This window comes from Rhineura floridana, chromosome 5, assembly GCF_030035675.1.
Source record: "Rhineura floridana isolate rRhiFlo1 chromosome 5, rRhiFlo1.hap2, whole genome shotgun sequence".
Taxonomy (NCBI): domain Eukaryota; kingdom Metazoa; phylum Chordata; class Lepidosauria; order Squamata; family Rhineuridae; genus Rhineura; species Rhineura floridana.
Window position 1 is genome coordinate 47,549,110 of NC_084484.1, and position 16,849 is coordinate 47,565,958.

Below are 16,849 nucleotides of genomic sequence, written 5' to 3' on the forward strand. Positions count from 1 at the left end.
AACAGGTGCGAACTAGTCCCTCTGTAGCACCATCAATCCAGCTTAATGGTGTGACATTGGAGAACGTTGATCACTTTCCCTATCTCGGTAGCGATCTCTCTGTAAAAGCTGACATCGATGCTGAAATTCAACAATGTCTGAGCTCTGCGAGTGCCGCATTCTCCCGAATGAAGCGTAGAGTGTTCAAGGATCGGGATATTCACAGGGAGACCAAAATGCTTATTTACAAAGCCATTGTACTACAGACCTTACTGTCCGCCTGTGAAACATGGATCATCTATAAACGCCACTCCCAACTTCTTGAAAGATTCCACCAACGCTGCCTCCGGAAAATTCTGCAAATTACTTGGGAAGACAGATGGACTAATGTTAGCATTTTTTTTTTTTACAATAATTTTTATTCAAATTTTCATAAAACATACAAAACAAAATCATAAAACATTCAAAGACAAAAAACAAAACAAAACAAAAATGATTAAACAAAAAAATAAAATGTTGACTTCCCATTTGTCGCAGATCAAATCAGTTGTAGGTCTACAATATATAACAATCCTGTCTCTTAAATTATATTATAAAATCACTTTCCTCCAGTAGTTATCTTAATTAATCATCAAATCTCATAAACATTACTGTATTCTTTCCACAAAAAGTCAGAGAGGTTTCAATTCTTTAAGAAATATATCTATCAATTTTTCTCCAAATAAACATGTCGATTAATCCATCTCGTTAATAATAATAATAATCTTACTGTCATAACCATAGTCCAAATAAACATATTGATTAATCCATCTCATCAAAATCTGTTAGGTCCAATAATTTCAATAGCCGTTATTCCATTATCCATATTAATTCCATCTTCCATCTTCAATAGTCCTGTTAAGTCCAGTAATTTCAGTGTCCAATCTTCCATTATCAGTATTCCATAATAATTTTGCTGTCATAGCCATAGTCATATAATAAGAGTCTGATGGGAATTTCCTCTATCCCAAAGATTCCACCAACGCTGCCTCCGGAAAATTCTGCAAATTACTTGGGAAGACAGATGGACTAATGTTAGCATTTTGGAAGAAGCAAAGACTACCAGTGTTGAAACAATAATCCTTCAGCATCAACTTCGCTGAACCGGCCATGTTGTTTGAATGCCTAATCACAGTCTTCCAAAGCAGCTACTTTTCTCCCAACTTAAGGATGGAAAATGGAACATCGGTGGACAGCAAAAGAGGCTTAAAGATGTTCTTAACGCAAATCTAAAAAAATGTAACATGAACATCGAGAACTGGGAAGTCTTGGCCCATGAACATCCCAAATGGAGGTTGGCTATTATCAAAGGTGCTGTGGACTTTGAAGAAGTATGAATACAGGGCAAAAGGGACAAACGAGCTAAACGGAAGGCATGTCAAACAAATCCTCATCGTGACCATCTTCCATCTGGAAACCTATGTCCTCACTGTGGGAGGCTGTGTGGATCCAGAATTGGCCTCCACAGTCACTTACGGACCCACTGTTAAAGACCTTACCCTGGAAGACAATCTTACTCGGCCATGAGTGATCACCAATGAATGAGGCAGGTCCCATGTAGTTGTACCAGGCCTCACTACCAGAGATGACAGCAAACTCTGAATTGTCCCAAAATTGTGATCCTTTTGTTGTTCCCATTTGTAAAGCGATACCCCCCCTGCAAGACACCTTAGACGTTATCTTTGGTTCTTTTATTTTCCTCAGTGGTCTTCTCTTCCATCCCCCATCACTGACTTCAAAAACATCCAGATCTTAAACCATGTTCTTTATGCTTAAATCCTACCCTTCATCAGATAAATTAATCCAAGTTAATTTCAGCCAGGAAATGTCATGCTGATTTTTTCCCACCCAGATGGATGGCTATCATTTGGGTTCTTTCATATCCTTGGTGCATTCTGGGTAGCCTGAGAATCAGCTAGTGCCAAAGCATACCTCGGATGCCAAATCAATGGATGGACACCCAGTGGCTAACGTCCAACACTACCAGCTATTGATCGCCTGAAAATCCACAATAATGCACTATCACTGGGTGCTGTTAAATACTAAAATGCAACAGAATGCTAGAATTTAGTCTCTACCTTCTTAAAAACTTGGGGACAGGAAGCAACTCAGCACAGCCTACAGGATGTGATAAGTGGGTACATACCCATAGGCACACCCACAGGAACATAGGAAGCTGCCTTATACTGAATCAGGCCATTGGTCCATCTAGCTCAGTACTGTCCGCTCAGGACTGACGATGGCTCTCCAAGGTTTCAGACAGGGTTCTCTCCAAGCCCTACCTGGAAGTGCCAGGGATTGAAACTAGGACCTTCTGCATGCAAAGCAGATGCTCTCCTACTGAATAGTTCTACTCTTGACTGGTAGCAGCAGCTTCTCCGGGTTTTCAGGCAGGGGACATTCCCAGCCCTGCCTAGCGGTGCCGGGGACTGAACCTGGGAACCTTGGATCTTATGCAGGTAAAGCAGATGTTCTACCACTGAGCTACAGCCCTTCCCTTAACTCACACAGTTATGTGAATGCACCTGGGATTTTTGTTTCCTTTCCAATTCAGCAGCCCTGCCCCTTGCCAAAGTGCTTTTAGAGCCTAAGAGGTTTATTGCCATAGCTCGGTGCAGCAGGACAGATTTGCTGCCAAATCAGAAAAAGAGATAAAAACCTTGGAAGTTTACAGAGATCTCTATCACTTGGGCTTCTGGGCCATGGCCAACGTGTTTTGTATCTTCCCAAATGAGCAGACTTGTGGTAAGCAGAATATGTGTTTGGTAATAGGATGCATCATATTCCAAAAGAAATGCATGGTAGTCGACTTGGAGGCACATAACAACAACAACAAAGGAAGGCAAAACTTAGTAACTGGCAATATATACAATACAATACAATGCAGTCATTACTGTTGATTCTGGACCATTCAAAATATGTTTTGCTCAGAGTGCTACATAGTTCTTAAGTGAAAACATTTAACCATATGTAGGTCCTCCAATTAACACTTGCATATGTATCTCTTTCATTGGATGCATTGGATGCACAGAGTACAAGTGGTGAAAGATTAACATGTGTTTCTTTTGGGAAAATAAATAAATACATGATGATCTACATGCAGAGTACATATATTTCGTTCTTCACATGCATAAGAATATAGGAAACTTCCTTATAGCAAGCCAGACCATGGGTCTATCTAGCTCAGTATCACCTACAATGACTTGCAGCAGCTCTCCAGATTTTCAGATGGAGTGTTTTCCAGCCCTACCTGGCATTGAACCTGGGAGCTACACCCTTACCCCAAATTATCCCTTCCCCAAATATTCCTAAAGAACAGCTCACTATGGAGGAAATTAATCATGTTTGAAGCAACTATAAAAGTAGAAATACATGTTCAATTGTTAAATGCATGTTCTAGCGCCTGAATTTGGCAAGGTAATGTAATGGTGCAGAGAGGGGCATTTGCAGAGTAAACTGGCAGGCAAGGGTGCTCAACCTTTCCTACATCTGAAAATTCTCTACTACAAGGGCCACCCACAGCCACCCGCCGCCTCTCACCTTTTCTCATTTATGTTTAGCCTTGGAGCCTGGTTGAGAAAAAGAAAATAGATGAACAACAGCCTGAGGGAGCAATTGCAGAGGACAATCTGTGGACAGCAGAAAGATGAAGTGCAGCCTCTCTTCCTCTGATCCTTCCCTGCAAATGCACCCATTAGTGTCAAGAGGCAAACTCAGGATTAGAACCCTATACCTCACAGTGTGTAGATCTCCTCAAAAATTCTTCAGCAAGAAGGAAACTATCTAGTTTTGGGTACTACATGGATGAAAATATGTTTCCATGCACATACTGATAGCTGGGTGGGTAATCACACATACCAGTTCTGTGTACATGATTCATTGGGACTACCCAATAGCCATGCTGTACACTCGAGATGGCTGAATATATCAGTTTTGGTTCCCCTCAGTTTCTCATTTTTCCAGTCTCACAGTGTGGTGAGTAGCCAAACTGAGGACTATAAGAGAAGATGAGGAGTTCTTAGACAGAACGCTGGAACAACAACAGCAAAGAGAAGTGGAGGTGGAAGAGCAACAGCATGTGGTAGCAGAAGAGGAGACTGCCTTGGCGAGAAACAACGAAGTGGAGGAAACTCCGTGGGAAAGGGCGACAGTTAGGAGCAGAAGAGCTAGAAGACACCCTTCACCAGTGGAACTATGGAACTGCTTTCAATCACTTGAGGATGAGACTGGAGGACAGCCTGTGGTGGAAGAATTACAGGAGACCCCGTGTGACAATGAGCAAGAGGCTGAAGCTCAATCAAGCAGGGGCAATGAAACCTCGCCCCACAACAAGAAGAAAAGAGTACTAGTAGTGGGAGACTCCCTACTGTGAGGGATCGAAACCCAAGTATGCCGAGAAGATCCATGGACTCGCCATGTATGCTGTATACCAGGGGACGGATTAGAGATGTGACGGAAGGGTTGCCATCACTCATCAAGTTGACCGACAAGTATCCCTTTCTCCTCATCCATGTGGGAACAAACGATACTGCCAAATGGAGCTATGAAGAAATCACATCAGACTATGAAGCTCTGGGAAGGAAACTCAAGAACTTTGAGGCCCAGATAATTTTTTCATCCATCCTTCCAGTACTTAGAAGAGGAGTAGAAAGGGAAAGGGAAATACTCTGTGTGAATGAATGGCTATGAAGGTGGTGCCGACGTGAGAGATTTGGATTTTGGGACCACGGGCTATGCTTCCTGGAAGATGGACTGCTGGCAAGCGATGGGTTGCATCTCACAAGGACTGGGAAAAATGTGTTTGGCCACAGCACAGAGAAGTTCATCAGGAGGGCTTTAAACTGAATCCTAAGGAGGAGGGAGACGTAAACTTGGTGGTAACAACTGATGAAGGTTTGTGCACAGTAATGGGAACAGAGAGATCGGCTGTAATAGGGACCAGTAACAGTCCTCAGAAAAAAGTAGTAAGGAAGCCAAGCCATAAATCACATGGTCTTCAATGTCTGTATACTAATGCGCAGAGCATAGGAAACAAGCAGGACGAACTTGAACTCTTAATACAGGAGGCCAATTGCGACTTGATAGGTATAACTGAAAGTTGGTGGGATGACTCCCATGACTGGAATACAGCAACTGAAGGATATAACTTGTTAAAAAAGAACAGAAGGAATAAAAAGGGAGGTGGAGTCATGCTATATGTTAAAAATATATATCCCTGCACAGAAATTCAGGAAGATGAGCTTGGTAGCTCCACTGAGAGTATCTGGATTAAAATTAATGGGGCAAGTAATAAAAGGAATGTGGTGCTTGGAGTCTACTACCGACCACCCAATCAAGGAGAAGAAGAGAATGTAACTTTTGAAAAGCAAATTGCCAATGTTTTGAGGAGGCATGATATAGTAGTAATGGGGGACTTCAATTATCCCGATATCTGTTGGGAGACAAATTGTGCCAAACACAGCCCTTCCAAGAAATTTCTGACTTGTGTTGGAGATAACTTTCTCCTACTTGAATTCTTGATTTTAACAGAAGCAAAAGCTGAGAGTAGCCATACGCACACCCTGGACTTCAGGAAAGCTGATTTCAATTAACTCAGAACCAGAGCTTGGAAAAGTTACTTTTTTAAACTACAACTCCCATCAGCCTCAGCTAGCATGGCCACTGGATTGGGCTGATGGGAGTTGTAGTTCAAAAAGAGTAACTTTTCCAAGCTCTGCTCAGAACAATTGTAAGTATGGTTCCATGGCAAGCGACCATAATGAGAAAAGGAGTCCAAGATGGGTGGGAGTTTCTAAAAAAGGAAATTCTAAGAGCGCAATGGCAAGCAATTCCAACAAGGAAAAAAGGGGGGAAACAGCAGAAGAAGCCAATGTGGCTTCACAAAAAGCTTATAGGTGACCTGAAAACAAAGAACGACACATACAGGAAGTGGAAAGAAGGCAAGGCCACAAAGGAAGAGTACAGGCAGGTATCACGGAATTACAGGGATGGTGTCAGGAAGGCTAAAGCTGAGAATGAGCTGAGACTAGCGAGGGATGCTAAAAGCAACAAAAAAGCTTTCCTCAGGTATGTCCATAGTAAAAGACAGGGAAAAGAAATGGTGGCACAGCTACTCAGTGAGGATGGCAAAATGATAACAGATGACATAGAAAAGGCAGAAGTGCTCAATTCCTACTTTGGCTCAGTCTTCTCCCAAAAAGTGTCTATGACCCTCCTGGGAAACATGAAGTAGAAGGAGCAGGACTAGAGCTTGAGCTTGACAGACAAACGGTCAAGGAATACCTAATCACTTTGAACAAGTTCATATTGGGAGGGCCTGATAAACTGCATCCTAGAGTATTGAAGGAACTGGCTGAAGAACTCTCAGAACCGCTCTATATTATCTTTGCGAAATCGTGGAGGACTGGTGAAGCGCTGGATGACTGGAGGAGAGCTAATGTTGTCCCTATCTTCAAAAAGGGCAAAAAGGAGGAACCGGGGAACTACAGACCCTGGAAAACCTCTGGAGCAGATTCTAAAGCAGTCAATCTGCAAGCACCTTGAAAACAATGCAGTGATTACTAGGGCCCAACATGGATTTATGAAGCACAAATCCTGCCAAACTAATCTCATCTCATTTTTTGATCGGGTAACCTCCCTTGTAGACTGTGGGAATGCTGTGGACATAATATATCTCAACTTCAGCAAAGGTTTTGACAAAGTGCCCCATGATATTCTGATTAGCAAGCTAGCTAAATGTGGGCTGGATGGAACAACTATCAGGTGGATTCACAGTTGGCTCCAGAATCATACTCAAAGAGTGCTTATCTTTTTTTTTTTTACAATAATTTTTATTCAAATTTCCATAAAACAAACAAAACAAAATCATAAAACATTCAAAGACAAAAAACAAAACAAAAATGATTAAACAAAAAAATAAAATGTTGACTTCCCATTTGTCGCAGATCAGTTATAGGTCTACAATATATAACAATCCTGTCTCTTAAATTATATTATAAAATCACTTTCCTCCAGTAGTTATCCTAATTAATCATTAAATCTCATAGCCATTACTTTATTCTTTCCACAAAAAGTCAAAGAGAGGTTTCAATTCTTTAAGAAATATATCTGTCAATTTTTCTCCAAATAAACATGTCGATTAATCCATCTCGTTAATAATAATAATAATCTTATTGTCATAACCATAGTCCAAATAAACATATCGATTAATCCATCTCATCAAATCTGTTAAGTCCAATAATTTCAATAGCCATTATTCCATCTTCCATCTTCAGTAGTCCTGTTAAGTCCAGTAATTTCAGTGTCCAATCTTCCATTATCAGTATTCCATAATAATCTTGCTGTCATAGCCATAGTCATATAATAAGAGTCTGATGGGAATTTCCTCTATCCCAAATATTTTCTTGCCATCAATTCTGAATAAGTTGCTGAAATATTGTTGTAAAGTCATATCTCTGTTCTTCTTTTTTACAAAATGCACTGGCTCATCTCTTGAGAGTTTTCCCATTGTCACATGGCTGCAGTTAATTCCATAGATTTTCTCTATATCAAGCTCCATCACGTCATTCCAGTCCACAAAATTATCCAAGCCATTGATAACTTTATCTCTAATATCTTCATTAATTTCTTCAGAGATAACGTTAAGTTCCAAATAGTAGATTTTATTTCTAATATCCATAAACTCCAGATCTTTTTCCAATTCCACATTTGTTCCAATCTCCAGGGCTTGTATCTTCCCTTTATTTTTTCTTTTCTCATCTCTGATCTCATTCTCCTCTCTCACAGGATCCCCTATTTCTTTAAGCTCCTGCATCATTTTGCTCAGTTCAATTTTCAGCTCCTTACTGCCCTGTCGCAGGGTTTGTTTCGTTATCTCAATCTGATCCATTATTTTCTGAAACATAATTACTTCCAGATTCTCAGCCACTTTCTTGATTGCCATTTTTAAAACCACGAAAACAAAACAAAACAAAAATAAAGAACCACTTCTTATTTCAGCAACAATTGGGTTAATATTCCAGGCTTGATGACATCACAGTATAAACAGAGCAGCCTGCCTTATCTCTCTATGTTCAAGAATACAAAACAAATTTAGTTCCCAGCATCAAAACAGTTAGTGGCGTCGTGAAGAAGCAGATTCGTCAAAATAAAATAGACCAAAAAGAGAATAGTCCCAGACAATATAATGTTCCCAAGTTCATATTTTTTATTTTTTTCTCCTCGGAATAGAAATCCCTCTTCTGTTTATATCTTTAGAATGCACTTCCAGGACAGCTTTTTGCAATAGAAACAGAGATAAGCTGTTAATTTCGTGAATAACAGAGAAGAGTTATAGCTCACCCAGAAGTTCTTTAAAGCTGATTCATTTGACAAATCTCTTTTTGCTGCAACAATTTAAACCAAGTAAAAAAAAGAAAGAAGGGTGCTTGCCTGTTAGTCCGTTTTCTCTTTGAAGAAAAGATAAACGTATCGCATTAATCAGATAGAGCTTGTTCGGAAGTCCGTCCGGCATTGCTGGCTGGACCTTTTCTCATAAATTAATGAAATCCAGTCCTCCCAACAAAAACAGGCTTTTGAGGTTGATCTCTACGTTTCTCCCTGCCCGGGAGAAATTTCATCAGTCAAAAAAAAAATGTTCTGACTGATTTATATCTGAATAAGCTTCTTGTGAGGCGGGAGCCCGTCTCAAAAGCAGGCACAAGCGAAGTCACCCTTCCCGGAAGTCCCTCAAAGAGTGCTTATCAATGGTTCGTTCTCAAACTGGTGGAAGTAATGAGTGGGGTACCACAGGGCTCGGTCCTGGGCCCAATGTTCTTCAACATTTTTATTAATGACTTGGATGAGGAGGTACAGAGCATGCTTATCAAATTTGCAGATGATACAAAATTGGGGGCATAGCTAATACCCTGGAAGACAGAAACAACATTCAAAGACAGAAAGAAAATTCAAAGGGACCTTGATAGGCTGGAGCATTGGGCTGAAAACCACAGAATGAAATTCAACAGGGATAAATGCAAAGTTCTACACTTAGGAAAAAGAAAGCAAATGCACAGTTATAACATGGGGGATACTTGGCTCAGCAATACGACATGTGAGAAGGATCTGGGAATTGTCATTGATCACAAACTAAATATGAGCCAACAGTGTGATGTGGCTGCAAAAAGGGCAAATGCTATATTAGGCTACATTAACAGAAGTATAGTTTCCAAATTGTGTGAAGTATTAGTTCCCCTCTATTCAGCACTGGTTAGGCCTCATCTTGAATACTGCGTCCAGTTCTGGTCTCTGCACTTTGAGAAGGATGCAGTCAAACTGGAACGAGTTCAGAGGAGAGCAACAAGGATGATCAGTGGACTGGAAACAAAGCCCTATGAGGAGAGACTGAAAGAACTGGGCATGCTTAGCCTGGAGAAGAGAAGACTGAGGGAAAATATGATAGCATTCTTCAAGTACATGAAAAGTTGTCATACAGAGGAGGGCTGGGATGTCTTCTCAATCGTCCCAGAGTGCAGGACACGGAATAATGGGCTCAAGTTGCAGGAAGCCAGATTTTGACTGGACATCAGGAAAAACTTCCTAACTGTAGAGCCATACGGCAGTGGAACCAATTACCTAGAGAGGTAGTCAGCTCTCCGACATTGAAGGCATTCAAGAGGCAGCTGGACAGCCATCTGTCGGGAATGCTTTGATTTGGATTCCTGGATTGAGCAGGGGGTTGGACTTGATGGCCTTATAGGCCCCTTCCAACTCTACTATTCTATGATTCTATGATTTGGTTCTGTGCAGTTCCACATTCATTTGTGATTTTTTAAAAATTCATCAGCATTTTAGTATTTATGTATCCTAATATATACATTTAGTATGCACTTTTCTCTAATTTACACATTTTTGCAAAGCAGTTTCCCCTAATATAACAGCTTGCATAGCACAGTGGGAAGGAGAGCCCAGCTGGGAGTCCACAGTCTGTGAGTTCAAATCCTCGCTCGTGTCTCCTGGGTGTCAAGGGCCAGCTAAAGATCACCCCCATAGTGAGTGGCTCAGGGGTTATGTGCCCTGCCACCTGTGCAGCCGTGGGCAAGCTGCAGAGTCCCAAGGAGCCCAGTTGCTCCCCAGCTGGCAGTTGCAGACAAGGAAGGGGCTGGCTTGTGCAGCTGTGGCAAGTTGAAAAGGCCCTAGCCAGCTGGGGAGGACTAGCCTCAGGGAAAGGCAATTGTAAACCCCCTCTGAATACCGCTTACCATGAAAACCCTATTCATAGGGTCGCCATAAGTTGAGATTGACTTGAAGGCAGTCCATTTCCATTTTTCCCCTTAATATAATGTGTTTTGCATGTTATTTTCACTAATATATGCATTTATATGCACACTTTAGTATATACATTTTTGCATATGCATTATACTTGGTTGGAGAACTGCACTGCAAAATTTGAAAGGGTGGCTGTGTTTCAGTTCACATATTGTTTCAGAAAGTGTGAATTTGGTAAGTTCACATTTAAATGTGAATTGAATCCAATTTCTCCTCCAACCCAAGTGTACATACTAAAGTATTTTTGAAAAAGCTAATATTCTGCCCATGAGCTGTTCAGGAATCCAGAGTACTGGATTAAGACCCTTGCCACTCTCCTTTCAATGCCAAAAGATGATTTCTGGGATTTCAACTTTTAATAAGAGGCTACAGTACATATGAAAAGCTCTGTCCACAGTCTATTGGATTGGAGGCATAATGTTTCGTCCTAACAGGATTGTGAATAAGGATACCCAAAGCAAAAGCAATGCCACTCTCCTAATTTCAGGTCCCTCTTAATATTTCCACAATCAATCAATTCCTGCATTGCGTATGGGAGCCCTTAAACCTGGGGGTAATACCTTTAGTCTTTTTAAAAACACCACAATTTGAAGTACAAGAATTCATCAGGTGCGTAATAGAAACAGAATGGAAGCCAATGCTTCGATTTGCCCAGTCAAGGAAGTTCAGTGTTGAGGTTGGGAAATCATTCTGACATACCATTAGTTATGCACACCATTGTTTGAAGAGCTACCATGAAAAGGAGGCAAATTGGATGTGTGTCCAGCTATTGGCCTGAAAGTAAAAAAGTGAGCAAAGAACAGGACATCTGGCTATAGTCTCACACTTTGAATTTTACATCGTTTTCAAGATTCAAGTACATTAACAAGTTTGCATTTTGAAAGCTAGAATTACTGCATCTATCACTTAGTAGGAGAGAAAATGAAAACAGAACAGCATCATTCTCCCATGGTAAGTGTAGGGTGCATCCAAATTTAGAAATCTGTGCACTCATCTGGTCACCTTGCCTCAAAAAAGGAATTACAGTTGAAGAAGGTAGCTGATAAACCTACTCCACTCCATAATCCCATACATTGAACAGATTCTGACAGTGCAATGCTGTGTCAGTTTATTTTGAAGCAAGTCCTACTGTATTCTTTGAGGTTTGCCCTCTTGAAAGTGTGAATACTAGGCCTGGAGCCAGAGACTCCTAGTGTTTTTAAAGTGTGTTTCGCTAGCTCTTAAAGTTGTAGATAAAGGCATTTAGAGTTTTATGAAACCTCTGGCTGGGAGAAAAGTGGACCTTTATGCGAGATGGCCGAAGGTTTGAGCCATAAGCCAGAAAATCCATATTCTAAATGAAGTAATAAGAGGCTTTAGGCAACTTAATGTCTCTTTCTCCTCACAGGCTTTTATATGAAGATTATAATGATTAACATTTGTTTTACAAATCAAAGAAGTCTCACGACAACTTAACAAGAAAAAATACACAAGCTAAAAATAATATCAGAAAATGTAAAACAACGTATAATACAAAATACAGTATCTAAAATGCTCATCCAATAACATAATAAAAAGGACAGGTTCTACCCACCCCACTAAAAGATGAGCACCACCACGGAGGTCAGCTTAGTTATCAAGGGCCTCAGTGAATGAAAATGTGCCTAAAAACTGATAATGATGGTACCTGACCTGTTTCCCTGGGGAGAGCATTCCACAGGCAGCAGCAGTATATATGTGTGTGTTTGTGACCCAGAGTTGGCACCAGCCATGACTGGGCCCTTGGGCACTTGCTCCGGACCCATGTCATCATGCTTCCTGATCCCTCCTCCCTATCCTGGTGACACAGACTTAAATAGGTTCACCCACCCCGCCTACCTCCCGTGTTGCTGTGTCCGTGCACTAGCACACTGTGTGCACCCAGCTGCAATCATCCAAGATGGTAGTGGGAGCTTCAACCCCTTAGAGATACCCGTGCCGCCATCTTGGCATGTTCGTACAGTGTGCTATCACCTCAGGGCTGCAGGGGCCCTCGCCCAGTATCCGACCTGCTTGGCATGTTTGTACAGTGTGCTAGCCCCTCAGGGCTGCAGGGGCCCTCGCCCAGGATCAGACCTGCTGAAAAGGTCCATAAAGGCCCATAAAAGCCTGCCTTTATGACAGGGACAGAGAACCTGTGGCCCTATAATTGTTGTTGGACTCCAACTCCCATCAGCCCCAAATAATGTGGTGAATGGTCAAGGATGATGGTAGTTGGAGTCCAACAACTACTAGACGGCTACAGGCTCCCCATACATGATTTATGGCCTGCTTCCGACATGGTAAGAAAGCATCATTTGTTGTTATTACATTAATAAGATGGCATGAGTCTCAGGTTTGCGCACTCCCCTTTATATGCAAGGGGAAAGGTTTTAAAGAAGCTTCCATTCCTGGTTAGCAGCCTGGATGCATTTGACCTCAGAAAATGGTGGTTTGTTCACCCCACAGTTTGCTAACAAACAGATCCTGGTTTGATATCCAGGAGTGTTAACAAGATAGCTTTCCAACAAACCACTATTTGCTGAGTTTGGATGCAGCAACCAGGAATGGAAGTGTTCATACTTCTCCCCTCAAGTACAAAAGGGAGGGGGAGCATTTGTTGTTACATTAATGAGCCAGCATGTACCCCCATCATTTGTTATTATGCCTGAACAAACCATGGTTGCTTGTTCATTTGACCCAATACGTGGCCAATATGTGTGTGCTGTTTCGAGCATTTAGAAAACAGCATAATATAAATGCTATTCTTATTACAGTTAAAAGCTGTGGCATCTGAAATAGCTGAGTTTTAAGAGAAAGAACTGGGTGGTGGCAGTACAGCTCCCTACAATCACTACATTGTTAAAGGATTCAAGCTTATATGCCAGGTCCCCTCTGGTTTCTGAAAAGGATAAAGAAACTCAATTTAAACACACACCTTTAAGGTCAAAAGACAGAGCAGAGCTGATAGGCTCTCGAAGGAATGGCATTGTTACATAAACCCAAATAAAGAACGAAGGTCAGTCCTTTGCTGAGGAAAGGAGAGCTGACTTGTGATATTTTCTTCATGGTTTCCCAGAGAGAGAAAAAAGAAACCATTTTCTTCCTTCTTAATCTCCATCTCTGCTCTTTCCTCTCTGACCCTGACACACAGAGTAAATGTTCCCTTCGGCATTCTAACATTCTAATCTCCCCAGCTCTTTTCGTCACCCTGTTTGAGCTCTGGTCTTTTCAGCTTCTTAACCACTTGACGCATTCATTTCTGGTCACCTACTAGTGTCTCTCCTGTCACCAGCAAGAAAGATCAGACAAGCTTGTCCACATGCCACTTGATTCAACTTCAAATTTTAAAAAGAGCTGAAGCACAGATAGAAAAAAACAGCAATTATGGCAATAAGTCATTCACCTTTCCAGTGTGAGAGAAACGTTATGTCTGTCCTTCCTCCACTGTATGACATACTTGTTTTTCCTCATAATTCTAACATATTCTATACAGTCACACTTTCTTTCCTAGCTGCACAACTGATTTTTTTACATGAGAATCAGAACAATCTTCTATTAAAAAAACAGTACTTCAAATTCTAGAGATTTTTTTCCCTGTCTGGTCAGGAAAAAGTCTGGAGATAAAAAGAATACTTTGAGGGAACTGTCTCTCACAATAAGCATTCAGATGACAGCTTAAGAATGGTTTGAGAAAGAACAGATATTTATCTAATTTGTGCAGATACAGAGAAGATATTTATATCAGCCTCTTACCCTTTTGCATTTTATTTGGAATATACAGCAATTTCCTGTTGACTTTTGAGCCACAGATACATCAAAAGAAGCACCTAACCTACGTTATTTTATCTCAACTAAGTACCACAAACACCTTCTTAATTTTTCAAGTAGTTCCCTGTTGCAATTTTAAAAATAAAATTCTAACATTTTTACTATAAACATTTTCAATTTTTGATACTGGCACTTGACAGGACACTAGGAAGTGTACTGCTTTAGAGAAATCCAACGGTATACAAAATTTAAGGATCCAGAGGAATGAAAAACAGCTGATGGCTCAAGCTGTTCACTCCTGAGGCAAAATTAGGCTGCTCCACACAGCTTTTTGGCATGTGCAAAAGGGGCATAAACTAAGCCAGATTCCTGTGATGTTTGTGTTGAAATGATTATCAAAGGATAGTTTTCTCACACTATATTTTGTCTTAGGTAGAAGTACCAGAATATAAAAGACACAGAAACTACACCAAATATGAACAAGCACATATGTGTATAAAATTACTGTATTTTCCCTTTCAGGCAAGCAGATTGATCTCATGACCCTCTTCCAGTCATTTTAAAGGTAGAAGTGGCTATTTACATACACATGGGCAGGGCCGGTTCTAAAGGGCGGCCAGGTGGGGCATTGGCCTGAGGGCCCCTGGAGCTACAGAGGCCCCTCCGCTCGCCGGACAGAATCTTCTGAGCCACCCGCCATCCCCCGGTTCACTTACCTTACTCTCCACTGGTTTTTGCGGTTTGCCATCAATCAAGATGGCAGCCAAGGTTTCCCTAAGGGGATGAAGCCTCTGCCGCCATCTTGGTTGATGGCACACAAGCGTGCTACACATGTGCATTGCTGCCATCAACCAAGATGGCAGCAGAGCTTTAGCCCCTTAGGGAAACCTTGGCCACCATCTTGATTGATGGCAAACCTGTGCATGCAGTGCGTGCAGCTGCAAAAAAAAGCGGAGAGAAAGGTAGGTGAAGCGGGGATGGCGGGCAGCTCGGAAGCTCCTGTCTGACGAGCCGCAGCTGCTTCCGCAGATCGTGGAAGGGTAGCATAGGGGCCCAGGGCAGGCTGGTGTCCAAGGGCCCCAGCATGCCTGGGGCCGGCCCTGCACATGGGCGTTCCCAAATGACATGGTGTGCTAATACAGTTGAAGGGAAGTGTCTGTACTTCATTGTACTGCTTGAAGCCACCTGAGTGCTCCAATTTGATCACCTGCCAAGGTAGGATAGAAATATAACTTTTAAAAACCAACCTTAAACCATGGTTGTTCAGTAGCAAATTCAATAAACCAAAGTGAATGAGTTTTAAAAGGTGCATGTGTATGGGTTCTTTGTGCTGTAGTAAATCTAGTATTTGTCAAACATTTTTAATGAAGGCCCCCATTTGAAACTTTTCATAGCTTCTGATAAGATGGAAGGGCATTCCAGAGCTACAAGAGAAAGGGGCATAAACTGGTAATCTTAGGCTGAACTGGAGAACTGGTACTTGCAAAGCAAAGGGATGGGGAACCTGTGACCCTCCAGGTATTGATGGACTCCAACTTCCATCAGCCCTAGCCAGCAAGGCCCATGGTCAGGAATGATGGGAGTTCAAGTCCAGCATCTGGAGAGGCACAGGTTTCCCAGTCTTGGTCTAAAGTGAAACATATAAAGAAAAAGGAGGAGATAATTAAAAGAGAGATGCAAAACTATGGAGGCATTTGAGAGATAAGAAGAAACTTACAGTGAAGGTGAGAAGGGAGGGGAAACTAGTGAAAATAATACAAAGGAAGGAATAAGATGAGTGGAACAATGAGCAGAAAATATCATAACAAGCATGATTCCCTTAGCACTGGTGATATTTGGTTGTGTGTGTTTCTTTTGGAAAAACATTCCTTCTAAATTCCAAGCAGCAATGGCTGCCTCATACCACAACACAAAGTTCTTCTGCATACACTCAACACTTTACTCAACATTATGGTGATATTGTGTGGAAAATTATTCCACACTCCCTCTTGCAGCTATGGCAGATGGCAAATTAATTGCTGATGCATCCATTTTTGTCAGTTTCCAAATCCATCTTCCCAAGTCTAAAAAGTACAGGATAAGCAACATTGCGACAAGATAAACAAATGTATAGGCATTGGGAGCCAGGAAAAATATTGCGAGTAATATTTTTAGCCACTTGCATGCAAGCAACCTGTCAATATGTCAGCCTACAAGCGCTTTCCAAGACCTATAATAAAGGCATATATTTACAGTTTTCAAAAGCCAAAATTTAGTATCATGGCTTCAATAGATAAATGATATAGAAATTGATAAAATAATCTTTTTTGGTAGCGGTAAAATACCATATAGAAAGAAAAAGGAACTGTAATTAAGGCTTGATTGTCTATATTTTTCTGCAGCTTAAAATAATGACCTTGTGCCTATTAATGTTCAGTGTTCTTGCCAATATTTATATGGGCAAAAATAATTCACTGGAAGCAGTTGCATCAAGATGCCTTTAGCTGTGGCAGTTTGTTTTTTTCTTCTTGATACTGAAGGACCACTCAATTTTAAAAAGTCCATGAAGTGTGGATTTTTGTATGTTAAGACTGATTATACACACACTGAAATCCATTGGACATACCTTCAGGTAAATGGATATAATCCGGCAAATGTTTACTACAATTAGGGATATAAGAAGGCATTGTTTTCTGTTCCATCCTGAATTTGTCATATGAAGCACTGTTCCTGTTCCAATGCAGGTCATTTTCTACCATCTTCTAGCTCACTGTCCACT